Below are 14,660 nucleotides of genomic sequence, written 5' to 3'. Positions count from 1 at the left end.
TCACATTCCTGCCCCCAACCCTAATACTAGGCAACACTTCTGAAAGGTTAACACAGACTTCCTAAAACCTCACAAAAAGAGATCTCTAAGAACATCTAGGGGATTTTTAGACTCTGCTCAGGAGCCGCCAGCATGAGGAAGGGGAGCCAGAGAAGTTCCACTTTATCTATGCTATATGTTGGGGTTCTGTGTAAGAATTCATGGGTGGGAGGAGTTTGAAAACCACTGCTGTCTGGTCAAACCCACTTGTTTTACAAGAGGAGGAAACTGAGGTCCAGATGGGGGAAAGGACTTGCTAAAAGTCACACAGCTAGCCCACTCCAGCTGCTCTTCCCCCAGCTTCTGTTGACAGTACCCTCAACCCTCCAATGGTGGCACGAGGGTTACGAAGTCGGTGGCCTCCTGAGGGACAACCTGGGAGGAGGCCTCCAGGGCTGGAGGATCATCCCATAAGGAACTTTCAACCCTACTAAGCCCCTCCCCCATGGGCCCCAGCTCACCCTGCTGAACTCTCAGAGATCCTCACCCAGTGCAAGTCTGTGAAATGGGACCATGATTGCCCCCTTACACCACCCCCCCCATCACATTCAGGAGGAGGCTGCCAACAGAAGGGAGGGACATCCAGCATTACAGTGTCCCTCCATGCATTGGAGGCTTTGACCCACCCTGATCTCTGATGAGGAAGCTGGGGCTCAGAGAAGATCAGCCACCTGCCTAAGCTGACATGAGAAAACTGTCTTCCTGGTAAAGGACCAGCTCCCCTGGGCAGCCTGCTTGGTCACCCCCCACATCTAACAAACAACTAGGGAGGCCCTAGGGAGAGGGTCAGGGTCAGTTCAGGTCTTCTTCCTGCCAGTGGGAAACTCGTCCCAGGCCAGCACACACCCACTCAAATCCACACACCCCTGCAACCCCTGCCCAAGCCTCTCCCAAAGCTGCCGAATGGGGCCACTTCAGGTGCTAAAAACACATCTTGGGAGATGGGTGGTTTGGGGAAGAACAGGACTCCGGAGGAAATCGTGAAGAGGCCAACGTACCAGTACCCCTCAGTCACCAGGGCTCTCCCAGGAATACCTTACCCAGAGGCAGCTGAGAAATACAATGTCAGAAACCACAGCAGCGGCCCCCAGCTGCCCCCCACCGGATTCTTGAGTACAAGGTGTCGGGGGCCACCCGCCCCCAGCAACCTTTCCACCTGCCAGTGAGGCAGCAGCTATGCGTCCTCTCTTCCAGTGTACACTCCTAACCTACCACCTGCCTGGCCTCAGCGCTTACGGCTCTGGGCCTCCTCTCCCTCCCAAAGTGAGAAGACTAATTTCCACCTTGCAGAGTTACAGTGAGGCTCAGGCAGACCCACACATGCCATGAAACATCCACAATGCCTGAACCATAGTCGGGTAAACCGTTGACAACACCCTCCTATGCTGGGGTCGAAACCCCAGCCTGCCGCAGAGCAACTGGCTGCCCCGCTGCCCACCCTAACTCTGCCCCAGCCCAGGCTCGCGACCGGGACCACAGCTTCATTCTGCCACAGAGAAAGCTGACTCGGTACGCAGCAGCCTCCTCTCCTCGCATCACCTCTTCGCACGAGGGCGAGAAGGAGGTATGCGAAGCAGATGATGCTGAAAAGATCTGGGCCCTCTCCTCCCGTAAATCTGGGGCCCTCCCCCGCGTCAAGGGGTCCTAACTTGAGGGAAGTCTGTCTCCCATACTCCCTAGGCGCCAGGTCTGCCCGCCGCTCCCAGCCGGTTCCTCGGGTCAAAGTGCCAGACTTCGGAGCGAGCCCTAGGGGCCCAGCGGGCAGTCCCTGAGGTCCAGGGCCGGCCAGAGCACCCAAGGCGAAGGCCGGCCATACCCGGGGGCGGCGTCAGGGACCGGGCCGCTGACTTGCCCCGGAGCAATTTGCCCCCGCTAGCCCCAGCCCCGAGCCGCGCGCCCTGTCCCGCCCGTCGAGCCCGCAGACGGGCGCTACTCACGGCGGGAGGCTGCGCGGCGCCGGGCGTGGAGGCGCGGTAGGCACGGGGAGCGCGGCCGGCCGCGCTGCTGTCTGCTCGGCTCGGCTCCCTGCGCGGTGGGCGCCCGCCTGCCCGCAGAGCCGCGGAGGAGCCGAGAGGGCGGGGCGGCCGGTCCCGTCCCAGGCGCCGGCTGGAGGCGCACCCGGAGGCCCGAGACGGCGCTCGGAGCGCCCCCTACCGGGAGTCCCCTCAGGACAGCCCCCGGGTGAGGGCCGAGACTGCCAGGTCGGAGCGGGCACCTCCTGGGCCTTGAGGTTCCCAGAAGAGGGGGCGAGAGCCAGTGGCAAGACCTGGCGTCTTCACGGGCTCTGCCGCTTACATGATGTGGGGCCTTGGACAAGTCAGCTAACCTCTCCAAGCCTAATCTGGAAACTGATTTAAATGAGCTGATACGCTTGATATAGCCTGGCATGATCACTCAGAAAGTGGTATCTCCTTGTCCCCCGCTTCCACCGTGAAAGAGGAAGTCCCACCAGGGAATATGCCCCTTCCTCCCTCCCAGTCAGAGTGCTCCGACAACGGACAGATTCTTCTGGAAACTTCACCATCCACGGTTCACAGTTTTGTTTTTCGGTTTTTGGTTTTTTTGGCAGCGCCACGCGGCATGTGGGATCTTAGTTCCCTGACCAGGGATTGAATTGGCACCCCCTGCAGTGGAAGTGCGGAGTCTTAACCACTGGACTTCCGGGGAAGTCCCCCAGGGAACCATCCTGATCTCTCTGTGCCTCATTATCCCCATGGGTTGTTGTGAGGGGTAGGGACACTCCCCTCCTCACCACCCCACCCCATCTCCATATCCCCACCCGCACTTGGGAGCAGCCTGGCTTGCGTGCACCCAGCCCTGCCTGGCACGTTGGTGAAGCCTCACATCACCATCAAGGCTTCCCTAATGAAAGACTTGGGAGTGGAGCGCTCCTCTCTTCCTTCTGCCAAAAATCCCGGGAGGAAAAAGGAATGAGAGTGGAGGGGGTGGTGGAAGGACATGGAAACAGAATGTAAGTCAAGTTCAGTGGTCTTATTTCAAGACAAGAGGCTGTTTAGGGAGAAGAAATGAAGGCCCCTTCCCAGAGCCTCCATCCCTAATTCATCCAGGGCACTCCTCAAGACAGTCCGAGAGGAAAGGGTGATAGGTTCAGAGTCCTACATTTGGTTCAAAGCTCTGCTCTGCCGTTCCCGGTGTGGGTATAGTCTTGCGCATGGCATCTGACCTTATTCTTCATCAGTAAAGTAGGTAAACACTCCTTACAGCATCTAATGGAGCTATTGTGGGACTAAAATGAGACAGAATGTGTAAGATGCACCTGGAGGACCTCTACCTGTGTGAGCAACCCCCCGTCCCCTCTTTAGCCTTTCCCGACACTGGGGTACTGAGATGTACAGATCAACCAGCCCTCTCCCACTCCCCAGCTGACTGGTGCTTCAGAGTCTGTGACAGCCTCTAGAAAGATCCCGGTGCTTCCTTGTTCATAAACTTGACAACATTCCAGGGCAGTGCAGGCTTTGAGCCACCTCTCCCAAGAGCACCAGGCTACCTTGAGTAGAGTAATATCCAAGACCAGAGGTGGCTCTCCAAGTCAGTGGCCACAGGAGGACAACCACTGGTGAGGTTTCACCAGCATAAGGAGGCCCTTCATCCTCAGACCATCCTCAAACCTCCTCCCCCATTTCTAGTTATCTATTGCTGTGTAACAAACCACCCCAGCCTTGCGGCATGAAACAATTTTGTTAGGCTCATGCCTTGAGGGTCAGAAACACAGACAGTGCACGGCGCGTATGGCTTATCTCTGCTCCACGATGTCTGGGGCTTCAAATGGGGAGACTTCAGTGGGTGGGAGTGACTTGAATGGCTGGGGGCTGGAATCATCTGAAGCCTTCTTCCTTCACACGGCCGGTGCCTGTGCTATGATGAATCCAAGGCTGGGCTCAGGCGAGACTGCGGAGCACCTACATGTAGCCTCTCCATCCCTTCCCCCTCTGAGTCTCATGCTTAGTACCTAATTTGCAGCAGCAATGTCCCCTTGCCCAAGGCAAAAAGGACGTTCTTGAATTTGACACATGGCAAACTAGTCAGAGAATGTCTCAGCTGGAAGTTGTACTGTCAGTCATCCCATCCAGCCTGGTTATTTTTCAGATAAGGAAACTGAGGCTCAAAGAAGAGAAGTGACTTGCTCAAGGTCACACATCTGGTGAGGGGCAGAGCTAGGATTAGAGCCAGGCCCCCTCCCCATTTGCAGTTTGGTGCTCTTTCCACTCTACTTGCCAAATGCAATGCCTAGGGAGGTACCATCTGGAAATGCATTTTATGCTTGGGGTGGAGTGAGTTCATCAGAACCTCACCTGAGAGTAGTAACAGGCTACTGAGCACTGAACATGGGACCAAGGTGGCAGTGGGCAGGGAAGGGAAAACACTGAGGGTGGTGGCAGCAAGGACACCTACTCCAGAATGAAGTCAGGAGGAGGTCCAGGTATTAAGAGCTAAGAATTATCTCAGCCTCAGTTCCTGCGTGGTTCCAAATGCCTCACCTGGCATTTAAGGCTCCGACCTGCATTTCCCCGCTGTGTACGCACATCCTCTTCCCTCTTGTGTGTGCACATCCAGCTCTCTTGCCAGCTTGGATTATTGGCTGTTCCTGCCTCCATACTTTTGTTTAAGCCATTCCATCACCACCCCCTCATCCCATCCTACAAAATCCAAACCATCCCTCAGGGGCCCTCTCAGGTGACATATCTTCCATGGAAATTTCCCCGATCTGCCCTCTGGATGCCTTTCTCCCCTGAACCCTACCACTCTTGGTTTGTACCTAATTGGCATTCCCCTTCCTCTATTTTAGTTGTAATTAGTGTCCAGTTCTCTTTTCCTCAAGGGCAAGGACAACGCTTTGTTCATCTTTGTGCCCATACAATGCCTGACATCCCCAACCCAGTAAAGCCTGTTAAATTGAATTACTAGAATGTAAGTGTCACAAGGTAAGGGACCATAACTGTCTTGTTTCCTATTGTCCCCCAAGGGCACCCAAGTCCCTGGCACTTAATCATATGTCGGATGGAGAGATGTATAATTAAAGTTAATAACTGCCACATATTACATTCCAGGAGTTCTCAGCCCTGAATGCACATCAGAATCACACTGGGAGTGTTTTAAAATCCTAATGCTCAGACTGCACCCCACACCAATTACATCAGAGCCTCTGGGAGTGGGAGCTGGGCTTCAGCAGTGGTTAAAACTCCCCAGGTGGTTCCAATGTATAGGCTGAGAACCACTTTGTTCATGTCCCAGAGACCTGGGGAAACGAAAGCCTCCTCCATCAACCCACCAAACCACAGATACATCTGAGCACCTGCTTTGTGCAAGACACTCCCCCGGCCTGTGAGACTGGTGAGTCACAGGAGCCTGAAGCTTCCACGGGATGAGAAGACAAGCCCACGGGGAAGATGTAACCATGGGGGGCACTAAAGGGCAATGAAAGTGATGATATCCTAAGGCACACTTTGGTGCCTGGCAAGTTTACAGAGCCTACCAACCTGCTGATGAGGAGACAGGGCCAGGACTGAGATGCTGCCTGTGTGGGCTGGGGCAACCGCCACTGGGGTTGGCATAGCGGATGCACGGTGCAAGGACTAAATGCAGGGACTCCGATGCCGGATGCCTACGGTAGATCCCAACGAGCAACCTACTGTGTGATCCCGGGCAACCTTCTCGGGTTTTCGTTGTTTTGTTTTTCGGTTTTTGGGTTTTTATGGCAGCGCCACGCGGCATGTGGGATCTTAGTTCCCTGACCAGGGATTGAACTGGCACCCCCTGCAGTGGAAGTGCGGAGTCTTAACCACTGGACTGCCGGGGAAGTCCCCCAGGGAACCATCTTGACCTCTCTGTGCCTCATTATCCTCATGGGTTGTTGTGACCATTCCATTAGTTACGGATATGTGTGCACTTGGATCAGTGTCTGGCCCATAAGTGCTCAATGAGTATTGCTATGTTTATTGTTCCTTAAATGTCTGGTGTGAGCTCCCCTAGAGAAGGAAATGGATCTTACTCGTCTTTACACCCCACCCATCCCCAGCCTGGCCCTGAGCAGGTCCAAAACAAGTCGAATGAAGACTGGACTGCCGGCTGCTTGACAGTGGGTCCAGTGCTGACAGCTTTCTTATGCTATCAGGACAGACCAGGAGAGGACACAGCCGGTTCCTCCCCAGCTGGCTAGCCCCCTGGGTAGAAGGCAGGCAGGAAGCCTCCTCCTCCCAATGGTGGCCAGTGGCCTGGTTCCTCAGTCCTTCCCAGCCCTATGCACCCTGCCCTGTGCCCTCTGCTCTCCCACGCCCAGCCAGGCAGGGTCAGGGTGTGGGGCAGACTTGGCCGCCCTTCCTGCTTCCTCCCTCAGGAGGCCCGCTGGCTCTTGCAAACAGAGGTGGCTGCTTCCACCTCTAGCCTGGCTGGACTCAGCAAGGCCTTGACCCCACCATAAGGATAAGGCAGGGGAGGGGAGGAGAGATTGAAATGGGCTGCGGCATGGGAGGCCTTGCCTTTCCCTGGAAGCCCTGGACAATGGGGATTTCCTGGGCACAAGCGCACCCATTGATTCTGCAAACATTCAAGGGCACCCCCTGGGGCTAGATGCTGGTAGAGGGAGAATAGGCTTAATGACTGGTCAAGTGTCAGGTCTACTCCAGCAGGCATCATGAGGCGCCTAAGGGAAGGAGAGCCTTGACTCAAAAGTGAAAGAAGAGGACCAGGAGAGTAGGAGGTGGGGTGAGGGAAGGACGGCACATTAGGTGGGAGTAGCTGTGTGTACAAAGGGCTGAAGGTATGAAACCACCTGCCATTTATTGCCTTAACTCCCACCTGAGCCAGCACAGGGGTCACGTGGTGGGATCATGATCCAGGCACATGCTGTCTCCTTCTGTTTAGGCAGAGGTTGGTGACACGGGCACTGGGTGCTTGGCCAGGGACCCCAAACAATGCCCACCTTTAGGGCTATGAATTCCACCATCTCCTTCTCTAGGCTCAGGAATAAGACAGGCCTATTTATATTCCTGTTCAGCCACTTTCTGGGCAAGTCACTTCCCCCTCTGAGCCTCAGTTGCCTCATCTGTAAAATGGGAATAATTACACCTTTCTCTCAGGACCAGACAAAATACTTGAGAAAGCACTGGCACAAATGGCAGCTTCCCTCCCAAAACAGATGGTTGCCAGGACTTCCCTGGCGGTCCAGTGGTTAAGACTCCGCGCTTCCACTGCAGGGGGCGCAGGTTCTATCCCTGGTCAGGAAACTAAGATCCCACATGCTGCGCAGTGTGGCCAAAACAAAACAAAACAGATGGTTCCCTCTCTTAAGACAGTCTGTCACCTGTGCCCTATCATTCATTTTTCAAACATTTCCTGGTGCACATCCTGGGCCAGGCCCTGAGAGAAATGAGGCACAGGCCCTGCCCTCCAGGGGCCTCAAAGCCAAGCAGAGGAGATAGCCTGGGAATAAATGCCAGAATCCCATGTTCTGGGGCAAGCCAGACAGAGCCCCAAGGGAGCCCAGAAGTGCCTGAGTGCCTGGGGGGCAGGGTAGAAAGGCATCTCTAAGGAAAGAACTCTTCCTAGATGGCACAGTCACATCAGCTGAGCTGAAGCTAGGATTTCACTTCCCGTGTTTGTTAACAAGCCCTGCCCTCCTTCTCCACAGCCTTCTCCTGTCATCCTTCTCTTTGCTGGTAATGTGGTCGGACCCATCAGAGGCCTGTGGTAGATCCATGAGGGAAGAATGGGAGGAAAGCATTTCTTCCCCACCTTCCTCTGAAGAGGAACTTCAGAGCCAGACCTGGTCAGTCGCGGGTGTCTCCTTCCACACGTCTGGCGGATCCCTGACCTCCGTGTAGCTGGCCTTCCTACTCCGCGGCACGTCATTGGATATTAAAACCATTGAGTGGGACTTCCCTGGTGGCCCGGTGGTTAAGACTCTGTGCTTCCACTGCAGGGGGCACAGGTTTGACCCCTGGTCAGGGAACTAAAATCCCAAAAGCCACATGGCATGGCCAAAAAAAAAAAACCAAACAAACAAAACCCCCCCAAAAAACAAAAACAAAAATAAAAACAAAAAGGAAAACAAAAGCACTGATTGAAACATTGTTGGAGAACAGGATGCTCACAGGTTCTCTAAGTATCTCCTCACAGACTTATTCATTAATGACAAAGAGGAAAGGGTACTTCGACAACAGAGGAATCTGGCAGATAGCACCTTAATAAAAAGTCCACATTTAACATCAGTAAAAATGGAACAAGAAAGATATAACATCATCTATGTGGTACTCCTGCCAAAAATGCAGAGGCTGAAACTAATCATGAGGAAACAATCAGACAAATCCAGACTGAGAGACATTCTGCAAAACAACTCACCTGGACTCTTTAAAAATATCAGCGCCGTGAAAGAAAAACAGGACTGTTCTACATTAAAGAGGGCTGAAGAGACATAGCAACTCAGGGCAATGTGTGATGAGTGATTGGATCCTGGATTTTAAAAACGTTAAAAGGGACATGATTGGACAATTGTGGAAATCTGAATATGGATGTTTTATTACATAATCATATCAGCGTTACGTTTTCTGAGTGGGAGGATTATATGGTGGTTATGCAGGAGAATGTCCTTCCTCTTGGGTCATGCATGTTGAGGTGTTTTGGGGAGAAATAGCATTATGTTTGTAACTGTTCTTCAAATGGTTCAGCAAAAAGAGTATGTATATGTGTAGAGTGGGGGAAAGCTGAACAGTTGATAAATCTAGGTGAATTCTTCTTGCAACTTCTCTGTAAGTTTGAAATTTTTCAAAATCAAAAGTTTGGGAAAGTAAAACATAATATTTATTATGGTAATTAGCAGAAAAACTAAAACTAAAAATTGTTCAGAGTGGTTGTCATTGGGGAGTAACTCTGGAGTGGGTGGAAAGGGAGACTTCTAGTTTTCATTTTATATTTTTTGAACTCTTTTTTGGTTTTGCTGTTTCTATATTGCTTCTATGATCAAAGAAAACTAGGTTAATCGATAAAATATGTACAACAGAGGTTGCTCTGAGAATAGCATGCTTGTATCAGTGGAGGTCTCTTCATTCCAGAGAAGAATTAATAAATATTGTGTTTAGTACCCATTAATGCTCATTAAGCCTTTAGACCTACTAATGAGTGCTGAGGTTCTTAGAACTCAGTCAGTCTTCCTCAGCCTCATTTCTACTCAGCAATAGCATTTATTAAAGGGCATTGTATTCTTTTCTTAAATCTTGCTAAAAGAAAAAAATATTGAAAGACAACCCACAGAATGGGAGAAAATATTTGCAAATGAAGCGACCAACAAGAGATTAATCTCCAAAATATACAAACAACTCATCCAGCTGTATATCAAAAAAACAAACAACCCAATCAAAAAATGGGCAGGGAACTTCCCTGGTGGTCCAGTGGGTAAGACTCCATGCTTCCAATGCAGGGGGCCCGGGTTCGATCCCTGGTCAGGGAACTAGATCCCAAATGCATGCCGTAACTAAGACCTGGTGCAACCTAAATAAATAAATAAATAAATAATAAATAAATAAATAAATAAATAAATAAATAAATAATTTTTTTAAAAAGGGGCAGAAGATCTAAATAGATATTTCTCCAAAGAAGACATACAGATGGCTAAAAAGCACATGACAAGATGCTCAACATCGCTAATTATTAGGAAAATGCAAATCAAAACTACAATGAGGTACCACCTCACACCGGTCAGAATGGCCATTGTTAAAAAGTCTACAAATAACAAATGCTGGAGAGGGTGTGGAGAAAAGGGAACCCTCTTACACTGTTGGTGGGAAAGTAAGTTGGTGCAGCCACTATGGAAAACCATATGGAATATCCTCAGAAACCTAAAATAGAACTACCGTATGATCCAGCAATCCCACTCCTGGGCATATACCCAGAGAAAACCATAATTCGAAAAGTTGCATGCACCCCAATGTTCATTGCAGCACTATTTACAATAGCCAAGACATGGAAGCAACCTAAATGTCCATCAACAGAGGAATGGATAAAGAAGATGTGGTACAGGGGGCTTCCCTGGTGGCACAGTGGTTGAGAATCTGCCTGCTAATGCAGGGGATGCGGGTTTGAGCCCTGGTCTGGGAAGATCCCACATGCCGCAGAGCAACTAGGCCCGTGAGCCACAACTACTGAGCCTGCGCGTCTGGAACTTGTGCTCCGCAACAAGAGAGGCCACGATAGTGAAAGGCCCGCGCACCGTGATGAAGAGTGGCCCCCGCTTGCCGCAACTAGAGAAAGCCCTCGCACAGAAACAAAGACCCGACACAGCCAAAAATAAATTAATTAATTAATTTTAAAAATAAATAAATTAATTAATTAAAAAAAAAGATGTGGTACATATATACAATGGAATATTATTCAGCCATAAAAGAGAATGAAATAATACCATTTGCAGCAACATTGATGGACTTAGAGATTATCATACTAAGTGAAGTAAGTCAGGCAGAGAAAGACAAATATTACATGATATCACTTATATGTGGACCCTTAAAAAAAACGATACAAATGAACTTATTTACAAAACAGAAACAGACTTTGAAAACAAACTTATGGTTACCAAAGGGGAAATGTTAGGGGGAGGGATAAATTAGGAGTTTAGGATTAACATATACACACTACTATGTATAAAATATGTAATCAACAAGGACCAACTGTATAGTACAGGGAACTCCACTCAATATTCTGCAATAACCTATATGGGAAAAGAATCTGAAAAAGAATGGATATATGTGTATGTATAACTGAACCACTTTGCCGTACACCTGAAACTAACACAACATTGTAAATCAACTATACTCCAATATAAAATAAAATAACTACATTTTACAAAAGAAAAAATTTTGCTAAGAGTAAACATCACTAATGTGGAGACATATGAAGATGTAAATATCCTTCAGAAAAGGATGAAAATGACAAAATGAATAGAATCATATCTTGATTTTTATGTCCTATTTTTTTTTTTTACCAGTTCTTTGTCAATCTACCCAGCCCCTATTTTAGTCTACAAAATATTTAAGGAACCTAGGAAGTTTCACATTCTATTCTATCTTTCAATTCATTTAAATCAGTGTGGAGAAATGACTTGGCTGAATCAAACGCTGACTATTGGTCAACCTTAATTGGAAACCAGGCCACTTTTCATATATCCTAACCACATAGTCTTGATTCTGATTCTCCCATGCTATGTGAGTGTGGACAGGTCACTCAACATCTCCTGGCCTCCATTTTCTTACCTATAAAATCGTATAGTAGGATTAGATTAACACGGAATTGGCCCCCATGATCCCTGATAGTAGCCATGTATTCCACTTGGAGAAATGAAGGTCCAGCAAAGCTCTGCAACTTGGTAAGATTCACCCTTTGAGGCAACCTTGAGCTTGGCACACGTATTCATTTTATATTCTGACTCATCTGAACAGACCTCACCTTAATGTAGCCAAGGAACACAATGTGACAGCTTCAGGAATCCAGCAACAAGGAAACTCAGCTGATGTGACGCAGTTTAGTTCAATTAGCTTAATCAGAACAACAATGACAAAGACCTAAGAACCATAACATTCCTTTAAAAAAAGAGAACAACTAATAAGCTTTCCTAAAGGGTCATAATCATTTTTTAATTCTGCATGAATCAACGGATTAGCGACTGTGGACCAAGCTCAATATTAATCACTCCTGTGGTCGTTAATGATGTAACTGAATCCTTGGAAGCTCCAGAAAGCCAGCATCCATTGTGGTAGGTGGAAATTTAAAACCAGAAGGTACCTTAGAGATTATCTAACACCTCATTTAATAGAAGGAAGAAGGAGGCCAAAAGAGGGGAAGTGACTTTTACCCAAGTTTACACTTGTTCGGGGCGGGGCCAGGATTAAAGTTCAGGCCTCCTGACCCCTAGGCCAGTGGGCATTCCTCATAGGAAATGCCAAAGACCGAGGCCCTTGGTAAAGCTGAATCCCCTCATTATGACCAAGGTGAGCCTGAAATAATTCAACAAGAAAACACTGTGGGAGATAAAGGGAGCATCTAAAGAAGATACAAAATATTAGAAAACACATTCATGACAACCAAGAATATGAACAGTGTGCTACAGAACTAGCCCCCAGGAGTTTGGATAAAATCAAAGGAAACTTCCCCAAAGGGGAAAATACATTTTTATTTTATTTATCTCCCACCTTAATGTATATATATATTTTTTCAGACTTCCCTGGTGCGCAGTGGTTAAGAATCCACCTGCCAATGCAGGAGACATGGGTTCGAGCCCTGGTCCGGGAAGATCCCACATGCTGCGGAGCAACTAGGCAGAAACTGAGACACAGATGTAGAGAACAAACGTATGGACACCAAGGGGGGAAAGTGGCGGGGGGTGGGGATGGTGGTGTGATGAATTGGGAGATTGGGATTGACATGTATTCACTGATGTGTATAAAATGGATGACTAATGAAAAAAAAACGCAAACCATATATGGTTTTTATACAATTTAAATAAAAACTCTGATTTGTAAAGGAAGATTATACAGCTTTTGAGGACATGGGTTGGAATACTTTTTAAATGTAATTAATCTAAAATAAGCCAGGCAGAGGAAGACAAATACTGCATAGAATCACTTATACGTGAAATCTGAAAAAAGAAAAAAAAGTCGAAGGCTAGAAACAGAGCAGAAAAGTGGTTGCCAGGGCAGGGGGTGGGGGAAATAAGGAGAGGTTGGTAACAGGGTACAAAGTTTCAGTTATAAGATGAATAAGATCTGAGGATCTAACGAAAAACATGGCGACTGTAGTGATAACACTGTATTGTATAATTGAAATTTGCTGAAAGAGTAGAACTTAAACGTTCTTACCTCCCCCCAAAAAGGATAAATACGTGAGGTGATGGATGTGTTAATTAACGAGATGGGTGGGATCCTTTCACAATGTACACATACATCAAATCACCACAATGTATGTTTTAAACGTCTTGTAATTTTATGTCAATTATACCTCAATAAAGCTGAAATAATAGGTCAAAAAATAATAATAATAATACCCAATATTAATTAGTGCAGGACAAGGACACAAACCCCCGTTCTTGGTGAGATATTAATTGGTACAATTTCTTCAGAAGGCAATTCAGCAACCAATATGTGTCAAAAGTGTCAAAATTACCATAACCTTTGGCATAGTAATTCCACATCCGAGAAAGGCTTCTGTGATAATCACCCCTGTCAGAACAAAGGCGCAGACTGCAATGTCCCCAGTGTGATGCAGCTCAGTCACAGTGGTGGTGAGTGTGCCCTGAGGGCGCCCCTAGGCAGATCCCTGGTGGGGGCAGAGAACACCCAGGACAGCTGACATCAGGGCTCTTCAAGAATTCTTGCTCTTCAACGACCAACTGGAAACCTGGAAGCCCATGCTTTGCTGCCATCTAGTGCTTCCCAAGTAACTGTACCCAGCCAGGGAGGAAAATTGTCACCTCCATCAAGTAACTTAGCACCAAGGGGCTTTCTCTTCTTTTTCTGTGGCCTGCGGGATCTTAGCTCCCCAACCAGGAATTGAACCCGGGCCACAGTAGTGAAAGTGTCGAGTCCTAACCACTGGACCACCAGGGAATTCTCTCTCTCCTCTATTTTTATTTAACAAACACTAATAAAGCATTTACTGTGTTCCAGGCATTGTGCTCAGCACTTACAAGCATTCCCTCTTAATCCTCATACCAGTCCTATGAAATATCATCCTCATTTTACAGATGAGGTAACTAAGGTACAGAGAGGTTAGGTAACTGGGCCAAGGTCACACAGTGGCTAAGTTCACGATTAGAACAAGGTGGCATGTTGGCAGCAGGGCCTGTGCTCTGAACCACCTCCATTGTGAGGGTCAAAGCTCTGTGTGATACTAATAGCCCTTAGAGAGAACTTTATAGCCCACACAGCAACTGCTATCCTCCCCCTTCCCCTAGCTCATCTCTCCCAAACAAGTTCACACAGGGACTGAGTTCACCTCTGCCCTATAGGCAGCCTAACCTGAGTCAAAGACAACCACTGGCCCAGGCGAGATCCAGTGGGTTTTTTAACATTTTAATTATAAAATATTTTATATATTAAAAAAGATGTAAAAAATAACAGATATTCAGCACCCACCTGCAGCTTAAAAAATAGTGTTTCTAGTAGTGCTGTGTCAGTGATGAGGTTCATCCCTCACGGTTCACTGGCTTGTTTTCTGTCGTTGTATCAACACATGAGAGACACCAACTGGGCTATGAATGCAAGGCCACTATTACACCAATCCTTCCCCTTCCTAATAGATAGTCCTCCCCTAATTACAGTTAACTGTATCCTGCTGGAGACATCTGCGGTTTGTGTCACACAGCAGTTGCTCCACAGTGGAGCTGAGAAAGCTTCTGATTGCTTAAGTACATAGTGACTCCCAACCAAGGCTGTGAACCCCTGGGCTCTGAGGAGTTCTTAAAGGAATGGGAGCCCAAGGGTTCAGCTAGCATGATTTAGAGACCAGGATTACTTACTCCTTAGCAAATCCATGAAAGTGCTGGAATCACTTGCAAAGTTTCATGTGAGTGCCTTTTTCCTCTAGCGAAAGGGTCCATTCCATGTCTTTTATAAAATTTT

At 48.2% G+C, this 14,660-nt stretch overlaps 1 protein-coding gene and 1 non-coding gene across 3 annotated transcripts in view; one reads left to right on the top strand and one right to left on the bottom strand.

The window, feature by feature from the left end:
- The window catches only part of DAPK2 (death associated protein kinase 2), a 125,830-nt gene extending 123,705 nt beyond the window's left edge, over positions 1–2,125 (bottom strand). For both annotated transcript variants that reach the window (XM_036843247.1, XM_036843245.1), the window contains exon 1: positions 1,977–2,125. The gene's annotated coding sequence lies outside the window, so the exon portion shown is untranslated. The remainder of the gene's footprint in view (positions 1–1,976) is intronic.
- A 7,304-nt stretch (positions 2,126–9,429) lies between these two features.
- On the top strand, positions 9,430–9,502 carry TRNAW-CCA. Its single transcript has one exon. It is a non-coding gene; the product is annotated as a tRNA-Trp (tRNA).
- The last annotated feature ends 5,158 nt before the right edge of the window (positions 9,503–14,660 follow it).

The sequence above is a fragment of the Balaenoptera musculus genome, chromosome 2 (assembly GCF_009873245.2).
Source record: "Balaenoptera musculus isolate JJ_BM4_2016_0621 chromosome 2, mBalMus1.pri.v3, whole genome shotgun sequence".
Classification (NCBI taxonomy): domain Eukaryota; kingdom Metazoa; phylum Chordata; class Mammalia; order Artiodactyla; family Balaenopteridae; genus Balaenoptera; species Balaenoptera musculus.
The sequence above is the reverse complement of the archived record's forward strand: the minus strand, read 5'-3'. Positions and strand labels throughout refer to the sequence as shown.